The following is a 24009-nucleotide window of genomic DNA, read 5'->3' as shown; positions in this document are numbered from 1 at the left end:
AATGAAAGTACCCCTTATTTTTTCCTTTTTATTTGACTATTGCATCCCTATTGATAATTAAATCACTTTGCACCTCAGTAACACTTTTCATTTCATGATTTAAATGGGCTTTCCAAACACTTAAGCCTCACCATAGTTCAGTTGGATGAGTCCTAGTTTCTGATGTGTAAATTGAAGCACAAGGAATCAACCATTAGCTTAGGGAACCATTAAATCGCTGCTGTAAAAAGGACTGGAAAGAAGCCGGAGAAAAGCGTATCTCGACTCTGAAAACGCTGTCCCCTCGTTCTGTGACTAGAGAGACTGCGGTATGGGCAGGGGAACCTTCCTGTCCCTCCAGCATCATGTTAGACCCCCAAGGAAAGATTTTAGCCTGCAGATCATTTCTGAGTCACCGAAGTCCCTGTTTTATCTGTTGTCGATATATCCAAATTATGCTTTCATTAGCAGTCTGGAGGAAATGCCAGCTAAGCCTGATAGAGAGCATTAGGATGGCTTCCATGGTTCGTGAGGGTGGGGGGAAGTTGTCTTGGAAGTCATACTTGGGTTATTAATCCTAGGATAAATCCAGCCACTGTCTGGAATCCTGCTATACATCATGGTAATGTCCCGTCATGCCAACCAACGGCCAGGTTTCTTTGGGGGAATAATTCAGAGAGACAGAGTGGGAAAGGGACATTGGGGATAACCTGCTGGATTCAGCATTCAGAAGACATGGGTTTGGGACAGTGAGGTGGCTCTGAGGATAGAGAGCCAGGTCTGAGGAGGAGAGGTCCTGGGTTCAAATAGGGCTTCAGACCCTTCCTAGGCAAGTCACTTAACCCCAGCTGCCTAGCCCTTACTGCTCTTCTGCCTCAATTTAAACCCTTATCTTCCATTTTTTTAAACCCTTACCTTCCACCTTAGAATCAATAATATGCTCTGGCTCCATGGCAGAAGAATGGTAAGGACTAGGCAGTGACAGTTAAGTGACTTGCCCGCAGTCACACAGTTAGGAAGTATCTGAGGTCAGATTTGAACCCAGGACTTCCCTTCTCTAAGTTAAGTTCTAATTCTCAATCCATTGAGCCCCCCACTGCCACTGCCTTCTAGCTTAGAATCAATTCTGTGTAGTTAGTGTAGGCAGACTAGTTAAGTAATTTTCCCAAGGTCACAGAGCTAATATGGATCCCAGGCCAGATTTGAACTCATGACAACCAGCTGGCTTAGGAAACCATACATGTGGGACAATTTGAAATCATTAAAGCACTCTATAAAAGCCAATTATTATTCTAAAAGAAACAGAACCAGGCTGGCATTCAGGAAAACCTGAGTTAGAATATCCTGATGATTACACTTAGTTGCAATGTAATCACAAGCAAGTCATTTAACTTCCCCTCAGTCTCAATTTTCTTGTCTATAAAATGGGTATAATAACCATACCTAGGACTGCATTAAGGCTCAAAGTATGAAATATATAGAAACTTTTTAAGTGCTATGAGAATTTCAGCTGACTATCTTGGAACAAACAAAAAAAAATTGCTATCCCGGGTGTCAGGAGACCAGGCTCTTATTTATTCATATGAAGCAAGTTACTCTCTTATCTGTAAATTAGGGATAATAATATATATTCTACTTATCTATTTCATTGGGCTGCTCTGAGGATGAAATAGATAATAGAAGCATATACACCTTAAAAATATCTACCAACGTGAGGCATCATCATAAAAACAAAATTCAAGAAAAACATCTAAACATTTAAATGCAAAAAATCTATAGAGGGAACTAAGGGTAGAGGTGTGATCCAGGGAGGAAAAGGAACAGGTTATTTTTTGGTTTAAGATTTGGTTTTGGTTTTGTTTTGTTTTGTTTTTCAAGGCAGGGGAAAAGGAAAAAGTGTTCCCCACTCTCTCATTGGGTTGAGGGCCATGGTCCAAGATTTGCATAGTCAAGTTCTATTGACGAAAGACCAAAATACTGATTCTTTAATGTTGGAGCTTGACTGTCTGAGAAAGCCTTTTAGGAAATGTAAACTAATATGTCTTCACTAGGAAGGGAAACTCCAGGTACCTCTTGATGCACCCAGTTAAGCTCATTATATCTGGAAAACCAATGGAAGACATTTTTCCTAACTTACAATCTGAAGACTTTTTGCATGTAAATTGCTGATGATGTTGTCATTCAGTCATTTTTTTTTTCAGGTCTTTTTTTTCCAGACTCCTCCTGACTCCATTTTCTTGGTAGAAATACTAGATACAAAACGGGGCAAAAATCTGCCTTTAAGAGTACTGGTCCTGAAGGGACTTTCAAATAAAATAACACCAAAGGGATATTTCTTTCAGTTTTCTCATGTATCAGTGAATCAACCAATTCCATCCTTTGACTTGGGGGATCTTTATGACTGATGATGTCAACCTTCTTGGATATTTCCATTTCCTTCTACAGCTCATTTCACATTTGAGGAAACTGAGGCAAACAGGGATAAGTGACTTGCTCAGTCACACAGCTTATAAGTGACTGAGACTAGGTTTATATTCAAGTCTTCCTGATATGAACCCCATATCCCCTGAGCCACCAGGCTACCCCATATATAAACAAGTAAGGCCTTAACTGGCTCACAAGTAAAGCTAGGACAAATTCTGTTGAGCAGAGAGATGAGGGAGAGCCCATGTAGAGGACAATTATCCTGTGGGCATAGGACTGGGAGCAAGGCCTTGGGGGTAGTGGTCAGGGAATGTACCCTAAAAGGTACCAGTCCATTAGTAAGTGAAGCATTGGACAAGGTGGCTTGGAGGAAGAAGATGCCCTGTCCCAGAAAGGGAGCGCATCACCCAGAGGAGGACCCTTTAGCCCAAAGCCTCCCTGGCCTCGTGATGACCATGGCTTTGGTCACTGCTTAAGTTCTCACTCCGGGCAAGTCTTAGTGTTTTACATGTGGTGTGGAAAGGAAGGCAAGAGGGCTTTGAACTAGCACAAGATAATCTGACAGCAATAAATAACCCTGAAAAGATCCATTTGGAAGAATAGAGATGAAAGAAGAAAAAAAGGAATGAGGAGAGAATAATCCCAACCTGAAACAGGCCTTCTCTGGCTTCCCCTGGGCCTTTTCAGATTCTCTCATTGTGCTGAAGGAGCTTTTCTGCTCATCTTCCGGTCCCCTTATCCCACCTAGTCTCCTTTCTTCTCTCCTTCACACCTGAGAAAATCCTTTTGTTGTTTACAATCCATAGTTGTTGGGTTTTTTTTTAAGCTATTGACCCACAGCTCTCAGCTACCATAAATCCTGCTTTAAACTATTTGATCCAAGAGACAAATACACCCCCACAGCCCTGAGTTCACTCTTTGACTCCGTTTCATTACAAACCATGTAGACAATCAATATGGAGTAAGGGAAAGATGTCTTGGGTCAAAAAACACAGTATGCTTGAATACACTGGACTTTTGTAGACAAAGCCCCAATTGTCTGCAGGACCCACCAGGCGGATCGCCTCTGAATATAAAGCTGTTATAGAGAAATGAGTGACCGAGCCAATAAGCAGAAATCACAACACTTACACTCAACAGGACACATCCTAAAGAATCTTGGGTCTAAGGCGCTGATGGTAGAAGGAATCACAAATGGCACCTGATGGAAGGAATTAAGCATAGGCAGATTGTCAAATGAAGAAAAGTATCCAAGAAGAAGGTTAACATCACAGGTCATAAAGATTCCCTGAGTCAAAAGATGGGATTGGCCAATTTACTGATACATGAGAAAACCAAAAGAAATATCCTTTGGTGATATTTTATTCCAAAGCCCCTGCAGACCAGGGCTCTTAGAAGTAGATTTTTGCCCCATTTTGCCCAGGTCAAAGCAACTGCTCCACTTTCAGGCCATTTCTTTTTATTATTATTTTTTTTAATGTTTTTTTTTTTATTAAACCCTGACCTTCCGTCTTGGAGTCAACACTGTGTATTGGCTCCAAGGAAGAAGAGTTTTCCAACCATTTCTTAACTGTGAGCTGACTTGACTGTGCCAATCTCTTCTTCCCACCAGAATGAGACTTTGGGGTCTGATTTATTGTTTAGTCATTTTTCAGGAATGTCTTATTTTTTTCTTATCCTATTTGGGGTTTTCTTGGCAAAGATACTGGAGTGGTTTCCTATTTCCTTCTCTACTCATTTTTAAAATGAGGAATTTGAGACAAAAACAGGGTTAAGGGACTTACCCAGGATCACCATGTTATTACCAAGTGTTCGAAGCCAGATTTGAACTCACAAAGATGAGTCCTCCTGACTCCAAGAATCTTTGCATATGGAGCAAAAACTGTTGAGCAGAGAGGGGACCTTAGCAGCAGTACACAGAATAGAGAGGGGAGGTTGGGGAGGGCAGTTGTATAATAGGGACACAGGGATGGCTTGTCCTAGTCTGCTGACAGCCCCACAGGAGTTGATGCCATGATGATACAACTCAGGGAGAGGGTCAAGAAAGGGATGAACATAGAAGTCACTAGATTTGTTGCAGGGAGGAGGCACCCCCCTATAGTACGATATAATGCAATACCTACAAAGTGTAGGGGCGAGCTTGTTGAAAAGAGAAGGGACTTGAAAAGAGAAAGGCAGTACTTAGAGCAGTCAATAAAAAGCAGCAATTTAAACTTGATATAAGAACAAAACCACTAGTACTTGGGGCCAGGCAAAAGTGGCATGAACTCTCTAGGAAAGATCTTAATGTAAAGACGGGTTGAGTGCTCGGGAGTAGTGTAGAGGGCTGGGTCCTGGCAGCTTGGTGGCACAGTGGATAAAACACTGGGCTTGGAGTCAGGAAGAGCCAAGTTCAAATTCAGCTTTAGACATTTACTAGCTATGTGATCCTGGAGCAAGTTACTTCACCCTACTTGCCTCTATTTCCTCATCTGTAAAATGAGCTGGAGGAGAAAATGGCAAATCACTCCAGTATTTTTTGCCAAGAAAATTCTAAATGAATGGGGTGACAGAGAATCAGACACAACCGAACAACAACAAAAGTTTAGTCATGTTAGATAGACTCAGTGGCTTCTGAAAGCCCTTCCAGTTCACTGAGTTGGAGGAGATGAGCAGTGTTGGACAAAAGGAGGTTATGACAAGTTTTACCCTTCTAATTGGCCTCCAATTAAACATTTGAGGAAACTACACAGCCAGTCATGAAGCCAGTCAACGTGAATGGAATCGGGAAGGATCTTTACGATGGAAGCCTCTGGCCCTAGAATCTCAACAACTTCAAAATGGCATTTTCTCTTCTTATCATCTGTCATTATCTTATACTTTGAGGATGATCAGAGCAATACATGACAAGACTCAGGCCACAGCCTTATCTGCTACAACTGCATCTATCATTCTGGGATCTTGGGTGCAATAAAGTCAAAACCGAATTTTCTTATTTTATTATCAAGTTTTGCATCTGACAAAATGTCATTAGAGCACAGTGAGTTATGGAAAATTGGACAGATTGAGAGCTTTTGATGAAAGGCAGTCTTTATATCAGGGGAAGGAGTCTACTGAATTTAGGAAAGGGGGGAGACATTGTTTTAAATAATAAGATGTTCCTGTCAGAGGTCCATGAAAAATCTAATTAGATGCTTAATGGCTTATTTTAAAAGGCCATTGTAAAGATGTAGGCAACATATTTCTGGTAAACTTTTAAAAAGCATAAAATTACTATTACTTGTCTTGGGATGTGACTAGAAGAAACTGTACTCAGTAAGCCTGACGAACTGTGACGCTTATACTCAGTATACTCTAAGGGTTCTTATCCCAGCGCTGTCACTTGCTGCCTGACCTTCTGTTGTTGACGCTCCAACTTCTTCATTAATTAAATAAAGGGATTGGACTATATGATGTTTATAGGTCCCTCCCAGCTATAACATTCTTTTTCTATAGTGAACGCCACACTAAAAGTGCAACACATGCTCCATGATGTGTCTCTGCCTACCTCAGCCATAGCTCTCTATCCTGTGACTTTATTATAAAAATAGCTCACTCATATATAGCATTTGTAAATGTTTATATTCTCTTCACCATTCTGTGAGGCAGGTGATGTACATATTATTAGCCCTATTTTGCAGCTGAGGAAATTGGAGCTCAGAGGGATGCATTTACTTCCTCAAAGGAATGAATTGACTTCCTCAAAGTCTTATATCAAATAATGGCAGAGTCTGGATTCAAATCCCAGCTCCAATGGATACCAAGAGTCCAAGATCCCATGATTTTCAACTTAGGGAAAAGGTAGGATAGAGTAACATGGAGTGTTAGACAGAATCAGAAGACCTAGGTTCAAATCCTGCCTCAGATACTTCATAGAATAGTTATGGGATCATTGGTGCAACTTCTTTGGGTCTCAGATTCTTCATCTATAAAAGGTAAAGAAAGGATCATGCGAGCTCTATCTACCTGGTAGAGTAGCTATAATTATACTATATTATATAATATATACATCGTGATATGTATATATATATGTATGCATGTGCATATGTATATGTAGCTGGGTGCATATATATCTATTTGTCGTTCAGTTGTTTCAATTGTATCTGACTCTTTGAGCCCTCATTTGGAGTTTTCTTGTCAAAGATACTGGAGTGAATGGCCATTTCCTTCTCCAGCTCATTTTACCAGTGAGGAAACTGAGGCAGACAGAGTTTAAATGATTTGCCCAAAGACATTCACATAGTGTCCAAGGATGGATTTAAACTCAGATCTTTCTGAGTTTAGGTCCAATACTCTATTCATGTGCCACCTAGCTGCTTCATATATATCTATATCTTTATCTGGATACATAGATAGATAGATGGATAGAGTCTGAGAGACAGAGAAAGAGACAGAGACAGAAACAGAATCAGAGAAACAGAGACAGAGTGAGAGACAGAGAGACAGAGAAAGAGAAATGGGGGAGAGAGGAAGACAGAGAGGAGACAGAGAGGAGACAGAGAGAGAGAGAGAGAGAGAGAGAGAGAGAGAGAGAGAGAGAGAGAAATATACAGTTTGATGTCAATTCATAGAGTACTGGACTTGTAGTCAGGAAGAAGGATGGAATCACACAAATATTTAAGCACCTACTATGTGCCAGGAACTGTACTAAGTACTTCATAAATATTATTTCATTTTATCCTCACCCCAGCCTTGAAGGGTAGAAGCTATTCTTATCTCTCTTTTATAGTTGGTGAGACTGAGGCAGAAAGAGGTTCAGTTCAGTTCAATTTCTCATCCAGGATTTAAACATTTCCTTAAATTTTAACAAGAACATCTTTAAGCCAAGTTGTTTCTCTTAAGTGAGTTTCCAACAGGAAAGACCTAGAGCCTCAGGCCCAGCGATTGTCAGAAATAAAGCTTCTGTCCAACTTTGTGGCCAGTGAACACAAGCTCTGGAAGATACTCTCAAATAATTTCATGAGTTCTGTAAGCTGTACCCTGGCTGAATGTGGTAGTTTAGATCAGTTCTTAACTAATTTACCTCTTCTGGTGCCATATTATTTGTGAGTATGACAAAGACTAGACTGATAAACGAAACCAAAGAGAAACCCCTGTTATGTAAGCTAATGGCTATTCTAAGTGCATTTATTCTAAAAAGGTCAGTCTCTCTTCCTCCATTCTACCATTTTCTTCTCCTTTCTACACATACATAGGGACTGGAGATGGTGTTGATGAAAATGAACCAGATGTGTGCCTGTTCACCTGACATGGATGCTTAACAAGCTCCCAAGGTGGATTCTGTATTCAAAATGACCTAATTTGAACGTCAATATTGATTCCATTCCCTTCATCACGTATTCACACAGGAGGAAGTGTGGCATACTGGATAGCATTGAGCTTGTAGTCAGAAAGCCATCAACACAAGAAACCATTGGATAACATAAGACAAAAGGACTAAGTGCTCAGATAAAGATTATGGCTGAGTCCTCTGGGAAATGTATACATTTTCCCACTAGGTGAACTCCTTGAAGTGGACGCTACAAGATACCATATTCTCTTCCCCACTCCCCACCCTTCTTAACTTTCTTTTTGGGGGTCATCTCCATTAAAAAATCTCCTTGAACAGGGATTGTCTTTTAAAAAATATTTTCTTCTAATACTTAGTACAGTGCTTGGAGCATAGTAGGTGCTTAATCAATATTTATTGCCTGAATGGTGCCTGGGAATTATGAAAAATCCCATTCCCTTCAACTGCATTCACATAATACATGGGTTTGAAAGTATAAATTATCCAGGCAGCTAAGTGGTTTGGTGGATTGAGAGCCAGACCTAGAGACAAGAGGTCCTGGGTTCAAATCTGACTTTAGATACTTCCTAGCTATATGATCCTGGGCAAGTCAATTTACCCCAATTACCTAATTTTACCACTCTTCTGTCTTGGAACCAATACACAGTATTGATTCTAAGATGGAAGGTAAGAGTTTTTTAAAAAGAGAAAGTATAAATTACCTTATAATATCAATTCTATTAAATTATTCTTTCCCCATCCCAGCCTCTCCTAGAGCTTCATAAAAGAAAAGAACCAATGAGAAAAGAGGACTAGATTTTCAGTCAGAAATACATGAATTCTAGTCCTGATACTCACTTGTCTGGGCTTCACCCTTCTCACCTGTATATAATAGGAATGATCAAGGAAACCTTGATTTTATCAACTGGTGTATGTCTCATGGATCTGGTGTGAGAGATGCTCTGAGGATGACACAGGGAATCCTGATTGAACTGATTAATTTGGGTACCAACCCAGGTTATCTTGCATTATCCTGGCAAAGTACATGACCCTCAATGTGGAAGCAGATTACATGTTGATCTACATGAGAAGTGCCTCCATCGAGCAAACTAAGATGGATTTGATCATTTCTGCTACATGTAAAATGAGGTCATTGGATTAGATGATTTCTTAATATCTTTCCTGGCTATAAAAGTATGAATATTCTTGTCTCCTTAGACAAAATAATTTCATCTCTTATTTGCCATTTCTTTGCTGCTACTCTAAATTGATTTCAGGCCTTTATTTTCTATATAGGAATCTTCCCTTTTTTTAGAGAGAACCCTTGCTATGTCTCCTTCAGGAACATGCTGATCAATGTCTAACAACAAATATACATCCCATGACCTGCTTTTAAGTTTAATCCATATAAGATTTTTTCTATTATTTTCTTAAGTCCAGACTTTCAACAAAACATTAAATCGAGTCCTGGTTTGTGGTGTTTGATGATTTCCAAGGTATAAATACTTACATTAAACATTTAACAATTGGCCCTCAAGGGACCTGAGTACTCTCTTGGCTTATCCCACGTATTTTATTCACTATAGTACACTTCATTTCTGATTCTGCTTTCCCTGCTAACAGATGACTTAAGTTTCCTGTCTGGCCAATCTGCCTAGTCAAGCAGATTGCCATATACCCACTCTATTCACTTTCTAAAAATGAGTATTGGTGGAGGAATCTTATCTGCTTGAATCTCTGAAGAGTGACTGGGGAGGTGAGAATGAAATTAATATAGAGGGCCTTATTTCCCAGGAGACCCTAGGAGTCTGGATGGAAGATGTTCATAAGCTGAATAAAGCAAAAATAAGGAAGGAAATTGCCCCAAATACAGCCCTCCTATTGATATACTCCTAAAAACAGTGGATTAAGGAAAAGTTGGTATGAGAAAAAAATCTCTAGAGATTGAAAACTGATATGATTTAGTGCCGATGAGACCATAAAGGTCATTTCACTCATTTAAGAGATGATAAAAAAAATAGGCAGCAAAAATTTAGTAAATAAATCTGTGATATTTAAAACAATATATTAAATATTTTCCCTATCATTTTGCCACAGGAATCAGTCAACCAGTCTTTCTGAATAAATAACAATAATTTACCACAATGTGGTTTTCACATCATCATTAAATTAAATCAAATGTTGTTCAATCTCAAGACATTCACCTCTGCATCATGTATTCATGGGTTGGATTCTGTTTTGATTTTGCTTGAACATAGTGGTTTCATTGAACATTTCATTATTCTTGGACTAACTGTAATGAATCAAATTGCAAGGTTATCAGGCCCATCTTTTGCTATTTCTCAATTAAGGAAAATCAAAATTCATTGGCAAGTAATAATTGAATTTTATATAGAACTTTTATATGTCATCTCATTTGAGCCTCATAATATGCCACGAGGCACATATTTTCACCGAGGAGAAAAATTATACTCATTTGGGAGAAATGACTTGCCCATAGTCACAGAAAATGTCAGAGTATCAGAAATGGGATCTTTCTAACTACAAGTCGAATGTTTTGAATTCATGTCTTCCTGATTTCAAATTCAGCACTGTAAAGCTTCATAATAGACTAGGTTTTATAGCATCATATCTGCTACTATTTGAAACATAAGCAGTTTGTACTGCTCTCTTTAACTAGTTTAACTGAATGGAAACCAAACCTAAAATTCCTCGTGCTTAAATGACAAAATACAATGAACATCTCCATAAAGAAGAGACAGATAGGGTTCCAAGCTTGATTTCTTTATTGTTGCTAATTAAAAAAAACAATAATCAGGTATTCTGTGTCACTAAAATAGGAGAGAATGAGGGAGCATGTTCTTCCTGACTAAATTTCTTTGGCCATCCCTTCACACTTCATTTCAACCTTTATCCAACTTTTGTATTCACACTTTATTGTATTTTCTGGAGGCAAGACGAGACTTCAATAAGGACTTGATGAATGTCCATATTAAATTAGATCCCCCTCTTTTTTAATTAAGTTCATCTAAATTTAATTTTGTAATTTTACTTCAGTAAACCCATCTGACTCCAGATGTTGGATGTGCTCTTTCCTATTTCTGCTCCCACATAATTGTACCTGTAAAAGATTTATGACTTCAAGAGACATTCTGGAACCCTTTAGTGCATTTTCAGCATATGCCTCATGGATGACTAGTAACATGAGCAATTAACTTCCTAAAATGCTCTTCTGCTCCCAAGAATACTTTTAATGGGATAAGTTATTTTTATTAGCTTGAACTTTAAACAAATAATCATCTTAAAGGAAACCTTATCATCAAAATAACTCAGTTGAAACAGTGGGCCAACCCTCAAAGGAAATTCTTGAAAGAATAAGTTAAGATCTTGGGGCCAGAAGAGATTTTTAACAAAGGCATATAATAAAGATGAAAAATGGGCTTTCATTAAAATGAAAGCTGCAAGTAACATTTATATCAAATCTAGCTGGCTACAAGCATGATGACAATATTTGTATCATAAGGACAGTGTTGTGGAGGGTCACCAGTGTAGGTGAGAGGTGTTAACTCTGGCACAAAATGAAAAAATGACCAGAGGTAGAAATATCACCTAAGCAATGCTCATATTGTAGAATATCCACCACAAGAAGCTAATCCTTTCCATGGGAGAACAAAGGTAAATTAGGTCCCAATTAGTTCAAATAAATCCTGTGAAGCAGTTGCATTATTTGAATTCACACTGAATATTTCCATTGGGTTTGAACCAGTTAGCATATTTTAAATATCATTATAATTTCAAATGGGGTGAATGTGAATAATGTGACCACTTCCCTGAATTCTGTTCCCACTAATTGAGATCTAGCTTTATAGGACCAAGGTCATAGAATCACTGTTCTAAAAATCTATGACCTCTGACCTCTATTGTAGATTATTTTTGTTTAGTAATTAAGAAATGATCAGAGTCCAAGGTGGAAGGTGGTTCTGAATCTTTGCCTGCGGAGCCCAAATTTCAATCTTATTGCATTGACTTAAAAAAATTCTTTCAATCACTTCCCATCATGCTTTCTTGGCCACAAAAATTGCTGGTAAATTGCCTCCCTTGTAACAAGAATTATCTGAAATCCTACAATTGTTCTGGTTCTGCCTTCTTGCATTCTTAGTCAAAGCATATCTAATAGCATATTTGATAGTACACCTGGGACACTACCTAATAAAACCCCTGGTCCTCATCAAAGAAACATATACTACAATTAAACCTTTAGATGGCATGATAAAGAAAAACGGCAAGTCCAAGTCCAAAGAAAAATGGAATCAATTCTTTTCCTAGAGTGAGAAATTAGACTTCATGTTTTTGATATACTGTGTTTTGTCTTGATGCGTTTGAAATATTCACCACTGCAGTAAACAAATTAGTCTATAGATTTTTTTTCCTCAAAACCTAAGGTTTCCAGGAATCAAGCTCTAATTTCATATTCTCACAGTCTTATTTCACCTAGCTTGATGATTTGGCTCTATTTGGTTTAGGTTTCTAAAAATACTAACTTGGTCAGCATTACCTTGCCAAATTTCTTTCCTAGGCTCTAGAATAAGGTTAAAAAATGCTTTTAAGTTAATTTCTGTCTTTAAAGTTATCTTTATTAAATATTGACATATAAGAAACTCACAAGATCATTCAGTAGGGTTTTTTAAAAACCCTTACCTCGTGTCTTAGAATCAATGCTAAGTGTTGATTCCAACATAGAAGAATTTAAAGCCTGGGCAGTGGGGGTTAAGTGACTTCCCCAGAGTCACACAGCTGGGAAGTATGTGTGTTCAAATTTGAACCCAGGATCCCCCATCTTCAGGCCTGGCTTTCTACCTACTGAGCCACTTCGCTGCCCCATCACCATTCAGTTTTGATGGAACAGAAGACACATGAAGAAGAATGCGAAACTTCTCAAAATGAGTTGCCATTATACATCACACTGATATTTTTAACATGAGAAATCAGATGAGGTCCAAGAAAGGAAAACTATATCTGAATTACCAAATGATACGGTTTATATACTATTGTTAAATTGTCAAGATGCTACATTTATTTACTGAGATGGTTACTGTGCTGTTGTGTTTTTTCTAAAAAAGATACTAAGGAAAAGTGTTCTATCTAAACCCTAGAGCCTAGAGAAGGTTTAGCGACTGCCTGCCAATACAGTTGAGTCCTGCTGGGTAATGGGGGAATGCCTACCATGTAAATATAACTGGGGAGACTCAGTGAGCTGTGCATTATTGTCGAGGTTGTCACTTTTTTAAAAAGTGAAATGATCTGGGAAAATGACAAAACGTGTATTGGTTGTTGAAGAGATTCTGAAAATCATTTGTGAGAGGCAAAAAATACTATCTACCACAGACCTAAATATCCCTAGTTAGGTTCCACATCTACCAATGCACCATTTTCTAACATCATTCTGGTTGATTGATTCTCTGCCCCTCCAACCCACCCAGAAAGAAATGCTCCATGTGTATGTAGGTTAATGAAATCTCTTCTCTCCTACTTCTTACCATATTGTCTCCCTAGAGGTAAACTCTGAAGGAAAGAAGAATGCTTGCCCTAATGGGGAGAGCTCCTAAACAGCCACTAGTTCCAGTACTTTGGAAACTACTCGGTATTATTTTGTTCATGTTTTATACTTATTTGGATAGAGGTTTTCCACCAGGGGAATGTAAGCTCCCTGAGGGCTTAATAAATGCTCATTAGATTTGGATTAGATTGGATTGGAATATTTACCTCAGAGAATTGTCTGCTAGCCTCCAAAATGTAGGAAAAATCGCTACCTTTGCATGAGAATACATGAGATTGTTTCTGACCTCTCCAGACTTTCTGGATTACTGATGTAGAACAAGGCTACCTAGAAATGGAAAAGTCTAGGGCTAAGAGATATTGAATTACCTCTCATTGCAAGTTTATGTGATCCCAAACTTAGAACCACATATTAGAAAATTTGGCTTACATATGATAGAATTATTGGAAGGAAACTGGACTATTATAGATCCCACTGCCCCATGTCTTGGGTCCAAATGGGATGATGAAATAGATACCTGCTGAGTTTGAATGCAACAAGCATTTCAATGGACTTTAACAATTCATGGAATTTATAATAATAATGGAATCTAACAATTCTCCAATTGTTGCATTCTTATCTTCCTCAGAGATATACCAAAGGAATTTTTCTATATTGTAAATGCAATTTTTATACCCTCTAGTCTAGTATATAACCTCCTTAAATTTGGCATTTCTTTTCTGGACACTGAGTCTATGTCTATTGTTTTCCCTTTTCTTAGAATGTGTTCCCTCTTCACCTTAGAATCCCTGAGCTTCCCTGAAGGCCTTGCTCATGTGCCTTTTCTAATGAGAAACCTTTCCTGATCATCTTAGTTGTTAGTATTATGTCACTGAGTCATTTTTCCGTCATGTCCAACTTTTCATTACCCTATTTGGGGTCTTCTTGGCAAAGACACTAGCCTGGTTTGCCATTTTCTTCTCTAGCTTATTTTACAGAAGAGGGAAACTGAGGCAACGGATTTAAGTGACTTGTCCAGAGTCACATAGTTGGTAAGTATCTGAGGCTAGATTTGAACTCATGAAGATGAGATTCCAAGCCCATTGCTCTCTCCACTGTACTATCTAGTTGCCCTAGTACTCAAATTATGTATTTGTGTATACATATGTGGATGTATACAGATACGTATACATAAATTGTTTAATCTGTGGTATACTCCTCCCTATAAAATATAATCTCCTTATTAGGGAAGGGAGAGAAGGAATAAACATTTATATAGTGCCTACTGTGTGCCAGGCATTATGCTAATATATCATACTTCATACCTGATTATTAATGACTGAAACAGATTGATGTACATTGACTGACAACTCATTACTGATGTTTCTTCAAGAAGACAGTTCTTCATTAATTAATTAAAGATTAATGATATGACAATAAAGTCAGTTACTGCATATAAGGAAGGCCTTAAACTATCTTCCAATATTTGTGATGGGCTAGACCATGGCAGAGTTCATCTACTCACCTTGGATGTCATAATCAATTGTGCAGGCAGGCATGAAATGGGTTGAACCACAAGTATCAGCATCTAGAATGAAGATGGTTGAAATTATTGGAGCTATGGATCTGGCATTTAGAACTTGGGAATTTTGTCCTTGTATCAGGAAGAATAAGTCCAGAGTTGATAAGTTGATCCTTCCTTTCCTTACTTTTTTGATGAAAAAGGATGGAACTTCCAAAAGCAATATGTAATGATGACCTTTGTCCCTTTTGTTGACACCTGCTCTAACTTTTCAAAGCAAATCACTGATTGATGTACAATTCCAATTAGGGTAGGGAGGCTATAATTCTCTTATACATATGCAAATATCAGACTGTGGCATTTTTATCCTAAGTGGAACCCAGTGACAGATAGGAACAATTTTCAGTTTTGCTTTATAACTTCCTTAGATCTGTTACAATTTTTACTTCTGTTACTAGTTCCTCACCATTGTTGTAATAAACTAAAATGTACCTGGATTTCCCCCCTACCAGAGGCAAGTGCTAGTTAAAAAATACTTTTTCTTGATACAGAATCATTATTATTTCTACTTCAGGTTTTGAATGGTAGTTATCATGTCACCACATAAATTAAATTATTATAAAAAGATTAATAAATATATGACTAAATATGATATGAAATATTGTTAGAGAATAATATAGTCTATCTGCATATTTTCATTTAACCCTGCTGAATGAATGTCTATTGTCAGTGTTAGTCTAATGTTATCAAATGTCATAGTGGGTAGCTGTGCAATACAGATGATTTTGAAAGAAAGAAAGAAGAGAAATTGTGATGTAGACGGTGTTGGGATTCTTGATCTTTTGATAAAAAATGTTTTCCTGAAGTGGCTGATCCTGCTTTGATTGTAGGAAGTTTTCTTCCCTGCAAAGAACTTTCTTCCTCTTCTGTCTTATGAGCCAATAAAAAAAATGGCAGTGTGACCTGTTCATGCTTTTGAAAGAGACCTATCACTGTCATCAGAGCAGATGCCTTCATCCTGCTTTAACATTTCACCCACAATATTCCATAGAGAGGTAGCTAGGGGACACAGTAGATAGAGTGCTGAGCTTAGAGTCATGAAGACTCCTCTTCCCGAGTTCAAATCCAACCTCAGACATTAACTAGCTATGTGACCTTAGGCAAGTCATTTAACCTTGTTTGCCTCACTTTTCTTATCTGTAAAATGAACCAGAGAAGGAAATGGCCAACCACTCCAGTGTCTTTGCCAAGAAAACCCCAACTTGGATCACAAAGAGTCAGACAAGATAAAAAAAAAACAAATTCCATAAAGATCACAGAAATTTATGACAAAAGAGCTTGTTTTGGATTCTAGAATCCATGACCATAATCAGAAATTCTAGTTTCCTCAGAGTTGTACTTAGTGTCAGATAACAGATAGACTAGGAGCTTGGCTGAGAACTAAACAGTGTTGGAGAATAGTCAGGATTGCTTTTGGAAAAATGCACAGTGCATTGAATGACTCCCACCCCTATTCCCCCCAAAAATATTTCTCCCTGAAGCCCATTTTCCTATCTTTTAAAAAATTAATATTCTTTTTGCCTGAAAGATGTAGAAAATCCAAGATGCTCTTGTGCCTATTGTTCACTGACAATAAAAAATAAACAAAAAATAAAAATAAAAGGCTTAGCCCAGATCCTGGCACACAGTAGGCACTTAATAAGTGCTTCTTTAGGAGTAGCTAGGTGGTTCATGGCTAGAGAGCCACACCTAGAGAGAAAAGGTTCTGGGTTTAAATGTGGCCCCAGATACTTCCTAGCTATGTGACCCTGAGCATGTTGCTTGCCTAGCCCTTACTTCTCTTCTACCTTGTAACCAATACTTAATATCAATTTTAAGACAGAAAGTAAGAGTTTTAAAAAAAAGTTTATTTATTAACCAATTCAGAGAGCAATTTGTTACCTTAAAGATTTTCTCTTTCAACATGAGAATCTCTGGATCCCTCAAACCTCTGCCACTGAATTCTCAAGATTTCTGGCCCTTTCTACCCACCATGTATATAAACCCATAAATATACATACATGCACATAGAAATACATACACACATATCTACATATACGTGGGGGTATATTTATGTGTATATAAGAATGTCTTCATAAATACATATATGTACATATGTGTGTGTGTGTGTGTGTGTCTTCCCTATTAGAATGTGAGCTTCCTGAGAGCAGAGACTGTCTTAAATTCAATTAGTATCCCTTAAATGTAGCGTGGGGCTTCACAAATAGTGAGTACTTAATAAATGGTTTTTTATTCATTCATTCAATTATCCTCATGCATATGTCAAAATTATATAAGATTCCTTAAAAGATGTAACAACTAGATGATGTTTTTCTGGCAGCCTCTGATTATACCAAGTCAGGCCTAAAACAGGAAAATTTATACTTGTCAGAAGTGTTCACTATTGTGGAGATCTCATGAATAATCAATCAATCAACAAGTATTTATTAAACACTAACTATATTCCAGGCACAATATTAAACGCTAGGGATGCAAGAGAGGCAAAGAAGAAGTCCCTGCCCATAAGGAGTATGCATTCGAGTGGAAAAGACAATATTGAATAACTAGGTACGCTGAAGATATACACAGAAGGTGCTTTGAAAGGAGATACCATGAGCAGCTTTCCTAAAAGGAATGAAGCTACCAGAGGAGGACCCCTGTAGGAGATAAGGTTTGTGCTGAGTCTTGAAAGAAGCCAGGGAAACTAAGAGGTGAGACTGATCAGGAAAGGCATTCCAGGGATGTGGGACCACCACTATGAAGTCCCACAGACAGAATATGGAGCATCATGTTTTAGTAAACTGCAGAAAAGTGAGTATAGCTTGACATTCAGTGCCAGAAAGGAAATAAGTGGTAAGAGAGCTACAAACAATATTAAGAAGCCAAAGAGCTAAATGCTAGGTAAAAGACTTTATATTTAATCCAGGGGAGGTAACAGGGAGCCATTGGAGATCAATGGTCAGATAGGCACGTGGCCAGGTTTATATTTTAAAAGACTACCTTGGGAGATGGAACAGGGAAAGTTTAAGAATAGTTAGAACAGGTACAAGGTGATGAGGACTTGCCTTTGTGTCTTGTATGAGTGAGAAGCAGGGAACATTGATGAAAGATGATGAAAATGACAGTCTTTGGCAATGGATTGATTTCATGGAGTGAATTTGAGTGCATTATTGAGGGTGCCAGCTAGATTATAAACCTGATGTCTGAGAGGTTAGTGCTATCCTCAGTAGTAATAGGGAAGTTTATAAGAAGGGAGATTTTAAGAAAAAAAGTTATTAAGTTCTATTTTTTAAATAGTGAGTTTGGGATATCTGCCAATTATCCAGAGGTATTTGAAGATGTGTACCTATAGTTCACCAAAGAGACTATGGCTATATATACATGGATCTGGGAATCTTTTGTATAGGAATAATTGAATCCATTGGAGCAGATGAGATCATCAAGCAAAATAGTATAGAGGAAGAGAAAAGGTTCAGTTAAGATCCTTGGGGTGGGCAGCTAGGTAGCTCAGTGGATAGAGACAGAAGATCTTAGGTTCAAGTCTGGCCTCAGATACTTCTTAGCTGTGTGACCCTGGGCAAGTCACTTCACCTCCATTGCCTAGTCCTTACCACCCTTCTGCCATGGAACCAACATAAAAGTGTTGATTCTAAGATGAAAGGTAAGGGTTTAAAAAGGAAAAACAAGAACCTTGGGAGATTCCCATTTTGTGAGCATGATATGGATGAAGAACAAGCAAAGCCAACTGAAGAGTAGTTGCATAGATAGAAAGAGAATCAGGAGAGCCTAGTGTCATGCAAGACCAGAGAAAAGAGAATATCTAGAAGGAAGTGGCCAACAGTATCAAAATGAGACAGAGAAGTAAAGAATCAAGACTGAGGAAAAGGCTATTCAATGTTTCCAGTAATGAATCATTTGTAACTTTGGAGAAAGTGTTTTCATTTCAATGATACGCTTGGAAGCCAGATTGCAGTTTTACAAGAGAGTGAAGGAAAAGGAAGTGAAGATGCCTGATGTAGACAGTTGTCTCAAGGAACTTAACTTGTAAAGAGAGGAAAGATATAGGATGATAACTGGTTTGGGGGTGGGGGGACAAGGAGGAAATCTGAATCAAGTGAGGGTTGTTTAAGGATGGGAGAGACATAATCATGGGAGAGAGGAGGAAGAAGTCAGTATATTCAATTCAAAGGAAGTGAATTGCTACAGATTTTCTTATTTGTAAATGATGTTGTTCTAATGACACAAGTTCTGGAATATTTCAGAACCTCCTGAAAAAGATCTGTAAAAAATGTTAAGGTGAAACTGTAACTAAATAAGGGAGAAAAGCAGAATGGATTGTGTTTGAGCAATTACAAAGTTCTTTTAATTACTCCAAGCTGACACAAAGATACATCTTTATATTCTTCTAGTAATTAGCATAGCTACACATTCTCTAATGTTACAGTCTCAGAATTTTAGTTGAGGTTCATCCAAAGAACAATGAAGAAGCTAGTGTTGGCTATGAAAAGGCTATTTCACATTCCATAAAAGGATTTACACAAGAGAAATGGTGGCACAATAGATAGAACATTGGACTTGAAATGAGAAAGACTCGAGTTCAGATCCTGCCTTAGACACTTACTAGCTGTATGATCCTGGGCAAGGATTCTAACTCTGTTTGCTTCAGTTTTCTCATCTGTGAAATGAACTGGAGAGGGAAATGGCAAATCACTCCAATATCTTTGCTAAGAAAACCCCAAATGGGGTCACAAAAGAGTTGGACAGGACTGAAAAATGACCGAAAAACAACAAAAAAGAGAATAACAATAGCAACTACCTCACAGGGTTATTGTGAGGATAAAATAAGGTTTTAATATATATATGTGACCTTATATTTTTCATGTAAATATATAATTGTATATATATGCATATATAAATTGCTTTTCAAACCTTAAAGTGCTATGTAAATGCAATCTATCTTGGGTGTTATTATCAAATACACTAATCATAGAAAAAGAAGAATGAAAAATTACCATTGACCAGATCATTTGCTTTATTGGCACTTTTATGATGTCAACAAAATGTAAGAAAGGGCCCCAGCATGTAGAATGGATCCCTGCAGCAAGACTGTGGAATGGAACAGATAAGAAAAGTGCAAGATATCCAAATAAGCATTACTAGAATGTGGAGAAGATTATAACTATACAACCTTAGACTTACTACCAGAAGAGATCTTAGAGATCATTAAGTCCAACCTCCTCATTTTACAGATGAGGAAACTAAAATAGAGAGTTTAAGTGACTTGCCTAGCATCACACAGCTAGTAAATATATGAGGTAGGATGTACCTTTTCCATTGTTCCATGCTATCTTTCTAATGGCATGTTCTATGCCTGAAGAACAGATGACTTCTGAGTAGGGGAACATGACAGCAATCTTCAGTTACTGAAAAAGCTGTAATATGGGAGAGATTAGAATGTTTCTGCTTGGACTCAGAGATCAAAATTAGGAACGATGACTAATAATTACAAAGAGGTTATTTTTGCCTTGATATGAACAAAAATGTTAAGAATCAGAGCCATTGAAAAGTGGAATGGATTGTCTTAGAATACAATAAATTCTCCATCACTTGAGGTCATCAAGCAGAAGTTCAATGACCATATATCAGGAATGTTGCAGACAGAATTCTTGGTAACAGTCTGGGTCTCAAGAAGCGAATGATTAAATGCTGATAGGCATTGCCATAGTGCATAGCATATTAAACCTAAAGTCAAGAAAACCTGAGGTCAAATTTAGTCTCAGACACTTTACTAGCTGTGTGATCTTGGGCAAGTCCAGTTACTCTCACTGCTTTATTTTCATCATATATAAAAGGATGAATAATGCCTCCCAGACTTCTTGTAAGAATCAAATGAGATATTTGTAAAGCACTTTGTAAATCTTAAATTATTGTATAAATCCTAGTTATCATCATCATCAACACCTAATCCCTTCTTTCAGCAGAAAAATGGGGGACAATAGGTGCAAAATGTTGTATATTCTTTCAGATATACGCATTTTTTACTAAACTTTTTTTCTTTATTAGTGGAATTCAGTTGGCTGAAATATTTAGCAATAACAGTGATTTTAAAAAATTTTAATGCCATTGAAACATTTTTTGAAGAAAGAAATGACATGATTGTCCTCCATGATATCAACCCAAAATTTCAAAAACTCTACTTCGAAATGATCTGGTTTCCCCTAAGAGCTCATTATGCATCTCTATAGTTCATGAATTTTATCTGTGAATTTATCTGAACCTGTCCCAACATTATTCTCAGTCTGTAATATGTCTTGGAGTAGTGTTTATTAGCAACTGCTTAAAAAGTGCTTCCCTTTATTTTGTCCTGAATGTGTCAATGCCCTCCATGATATCCCTAGATTTTGAGCAAAGGATAAATAGCCAGAATGGGGAATATATTTTTAGGAAGAAAGGATTATGCAGAAGAAAAGGGGAGGCACACATAAACACTAAAACTTTGGGATATGGAAGTATTACAGGATCATAGGATTTAAATGAGAAGAGCCTTTAAGGTTTTCCGTGGCAATTCCTTCATTTTACAGATAAGGAAACTGAGTCCAAAAAAGTGAAGGTCATTTCATTCATAAACTGGGAACTTGTATATCATCTAAATTGGAGAGAGAATTATTTTCTCTATCTTTTTTCTGCATCAATCAATCAACCAATCCATTGGTTAACCATCTATCAATTAATCAATTAGACTTTCTTGACTACAATGAAATTCATTGAACTCCATACTATGATGAGATTATTTCATCCCAAAATATTTATCTTATATAGAACACTCTTCTGGTAATTGGAGTCTAGACTTTGTTCCCTTTCAGCTCATCTCTGCCTTGCATTAATAGGTATTAATAGGTAGTATTAATAGGTAGAGATTTGTCATGTCCCCCATGCCTGAGTCACTGCCTTGAATTCCTACCTGTTTCTTGCCCATCCACCTTGACTTCCTCTTCTTCTCAGCTACTTGGTTGGATCTCTCCCATTTGTCTTTCCTGCTCTTCTCAAGTATGCAGTTTCTGACTCATGGCCATCCTCATTCCTGCCAACAACTAAATCCTTATTTCAAGAGATACCACTGGGAAAAATAAGGTAGGTAGTAAGGGAGACTGGTTTGAAGGTTCTCTTAGATTTCTTCAAATGGTGCTCATATGACAACTACTTGAAGCATTTCAACATCTTGGTTGCCCTCCCCTGGGCATTTTCTAGCTTATCAATATCCTACATAAAACATGTCACTCCTAGACTGATCAGGGCAGAATACAGAACTACTTGCTTCCTAATTCTGGACACTATACCTCTCTTAAGAGAGCCTAAGACACATCTAAGTTTAGAAAGTCTTATCAAATTCAAAAGTTTGCTGTCTTATACACAACCAGAAATATGCTAAATATGACTGATAAATTTCAAGGTTATTTTGTGACCTTCTAACAAGAAGAGATGGCTCTTCTCTTTGCTAACCTAACTCTCTATATGCCCAATTGATTCTATTACATTAGTCTTCTCCAGCAGATTACCCCCTCCATCATCCCTGCTGTCTCACTAATATTCTCAATGCCCCATTCAAAAAGGTAATCACTGAGTGGCAACTGGTGCCTGGCACATAGTTTATTACTCCAAAGTTTCTGTCTCTATCTCATATTCTAAGGTTGGCCTTGTCTGTGGGCAAAGGAAGTGGCCACCTTTGAGTGTCCTTCAGATAATATTACAAAGGCCCATATGTCCCCTTTTTCTTCTTCCCTACTCTCTTCTTCCTTTAAATACACATACATGCCCATTGGTCTAACACAGTACCAGAAATGTCTGCTATTTATAATCATGTTGTCAGTGTCTATGAAAAAAAAATCCCTGTGAAATGCAACTATTTCTTGGAAGGGATTAATATATTCACTCATTTTAGCATTTGAATTGGGGTAAGGTAGTCCATTTACTAGGCTAATTGTCTCCTGGTATAAGACAAGGTTCTGAGGAAATGGGACTCAAGACACGCAAATTTTTGTAGGGGTTCAGGAGAGAAAAAGATGTGACAAGTAGGATCCTTCTAGGAAGAATAGAATTGACTCGTACATTGCTCAAAGAACCTCGAGTGGGTAGGAGACACAAAGAAACCCCAGGATCCCTGTGAAAGAACACTAAAATAGAAAAGGGGGTGACATAGGGAAGAAGGAAATTGTTACAGACAAGTTTTGTCTGAGTTTGAATTTTACTCATCACCCAACCATGATGAGTTAGGATAAATGATATGTCACAAGGGATTAGAGCCTGTCAGTATTCCCCAAAGAAATGTCCAAGAGCAATGTCAGAGGAGAAGGATTGTTTTTCCCTGTCCCTCAGAGCACAGAATCATAATGGGTGTATGGAGAGTAGCTGGGCTCCAGCAGTAAAAGAAAAATGGATTATTTAACCTCTCTGGTACTCTGTGTAGAGTTTCCGAACAACAGCTTTCTGTGTGCTCAGGTCTTGATTGAATTGTGAGAGAAATGAATTCAGCATTTTGAAGAAGAGAGAGGAAAGATGCTTTCTCCATATTAGAGCAGGTGGCCCTGAGACATCATGGACCACCAATTTTTAGCCAAGCCTTCTGAATCCTAGTACAAGCTGCCAAATAGAATTGTATTTGATTTCGTATTTGCAGTGAGTCAGGGAGCATTCTTTCTATAGAGAGAGAAAGGGCATATTAACAAGGTTGTAGACTAGCCATAAACATAAGATACACAACTGGAAATTCATCTTTGGGAAGGACAATAACACTATATATGATTCACTATGCCATGTTATTAATAACCAAAATACTCTTCTGATTATAAGTTTGATTTAATTGTTTAGTTGAGCCCATTGTGTCGTATCCTATTAAGAAGCTATTAAGCAGTTAAAATGGTTAATTAGTTCCTGTTAAGACATTTAAAAAGCTCTTTCTTGCCCCCCTGTGACATCATGTACCACATAATAGGCTTGTAAACACAAATCCAGGCCTATAGAGGCTAATTTTTTTTTCTACTAGGCATTATGTTTACAATTCCAGTAGTTGTCATCAGGTAAACAGTAGGTTTGATTTTATACCCTCAACGGTAAGGCTTATTCCAATGTGAATAGCAAGGAAAGAATACACATAATCCAGACAATGTCCTTTATGTATATGTGTGTGTATATATATATATATATATATATATATATATATATATA

At 37.6% G+C, this 24009-nt stretch overlaps 1 long non-coding RNA gene across 1 annotated transcript in view; it reads right to left on the bottom strand.

Moving 5' to 3' along the window:
- Positions 1–14748: 14748 nt before the first annotated feature.
- Positions 14749–24009, bottom strand: part of LOC123236002 — an 85465-nt gene continuing 76204 nt past the window's right edge. Inside the window, exon 3 of the long non-coding RNA XR_006505404.1 lies at positions 14749–14814. This is a non-coding gene — a long non-coding RNA (uncharacterized LOC123236002). The remainder of the gene's footprint in view (positions 14815–24009) is intronic.

The sequence above is a fragment of the Gracilinanus agilis genome, chromosome 2, assembly GCF_016433145.1.
Source record: "Gracilinanus agilis isolate LMUSP501 chromosome 2, AgileGrace, whole genome shotgun sequence".
Lineage (NCBI taxonomy): Eukaryota > Metazoa > Chordata > Mammalia > Didelphimorphia > Didelphidae > Gracilinanus > Gracilinanus agilis.
Note: the sequence above shows the minus strand (reverse complement) of the source record. Positions and strands in the feature narration are given on the sequence as shown.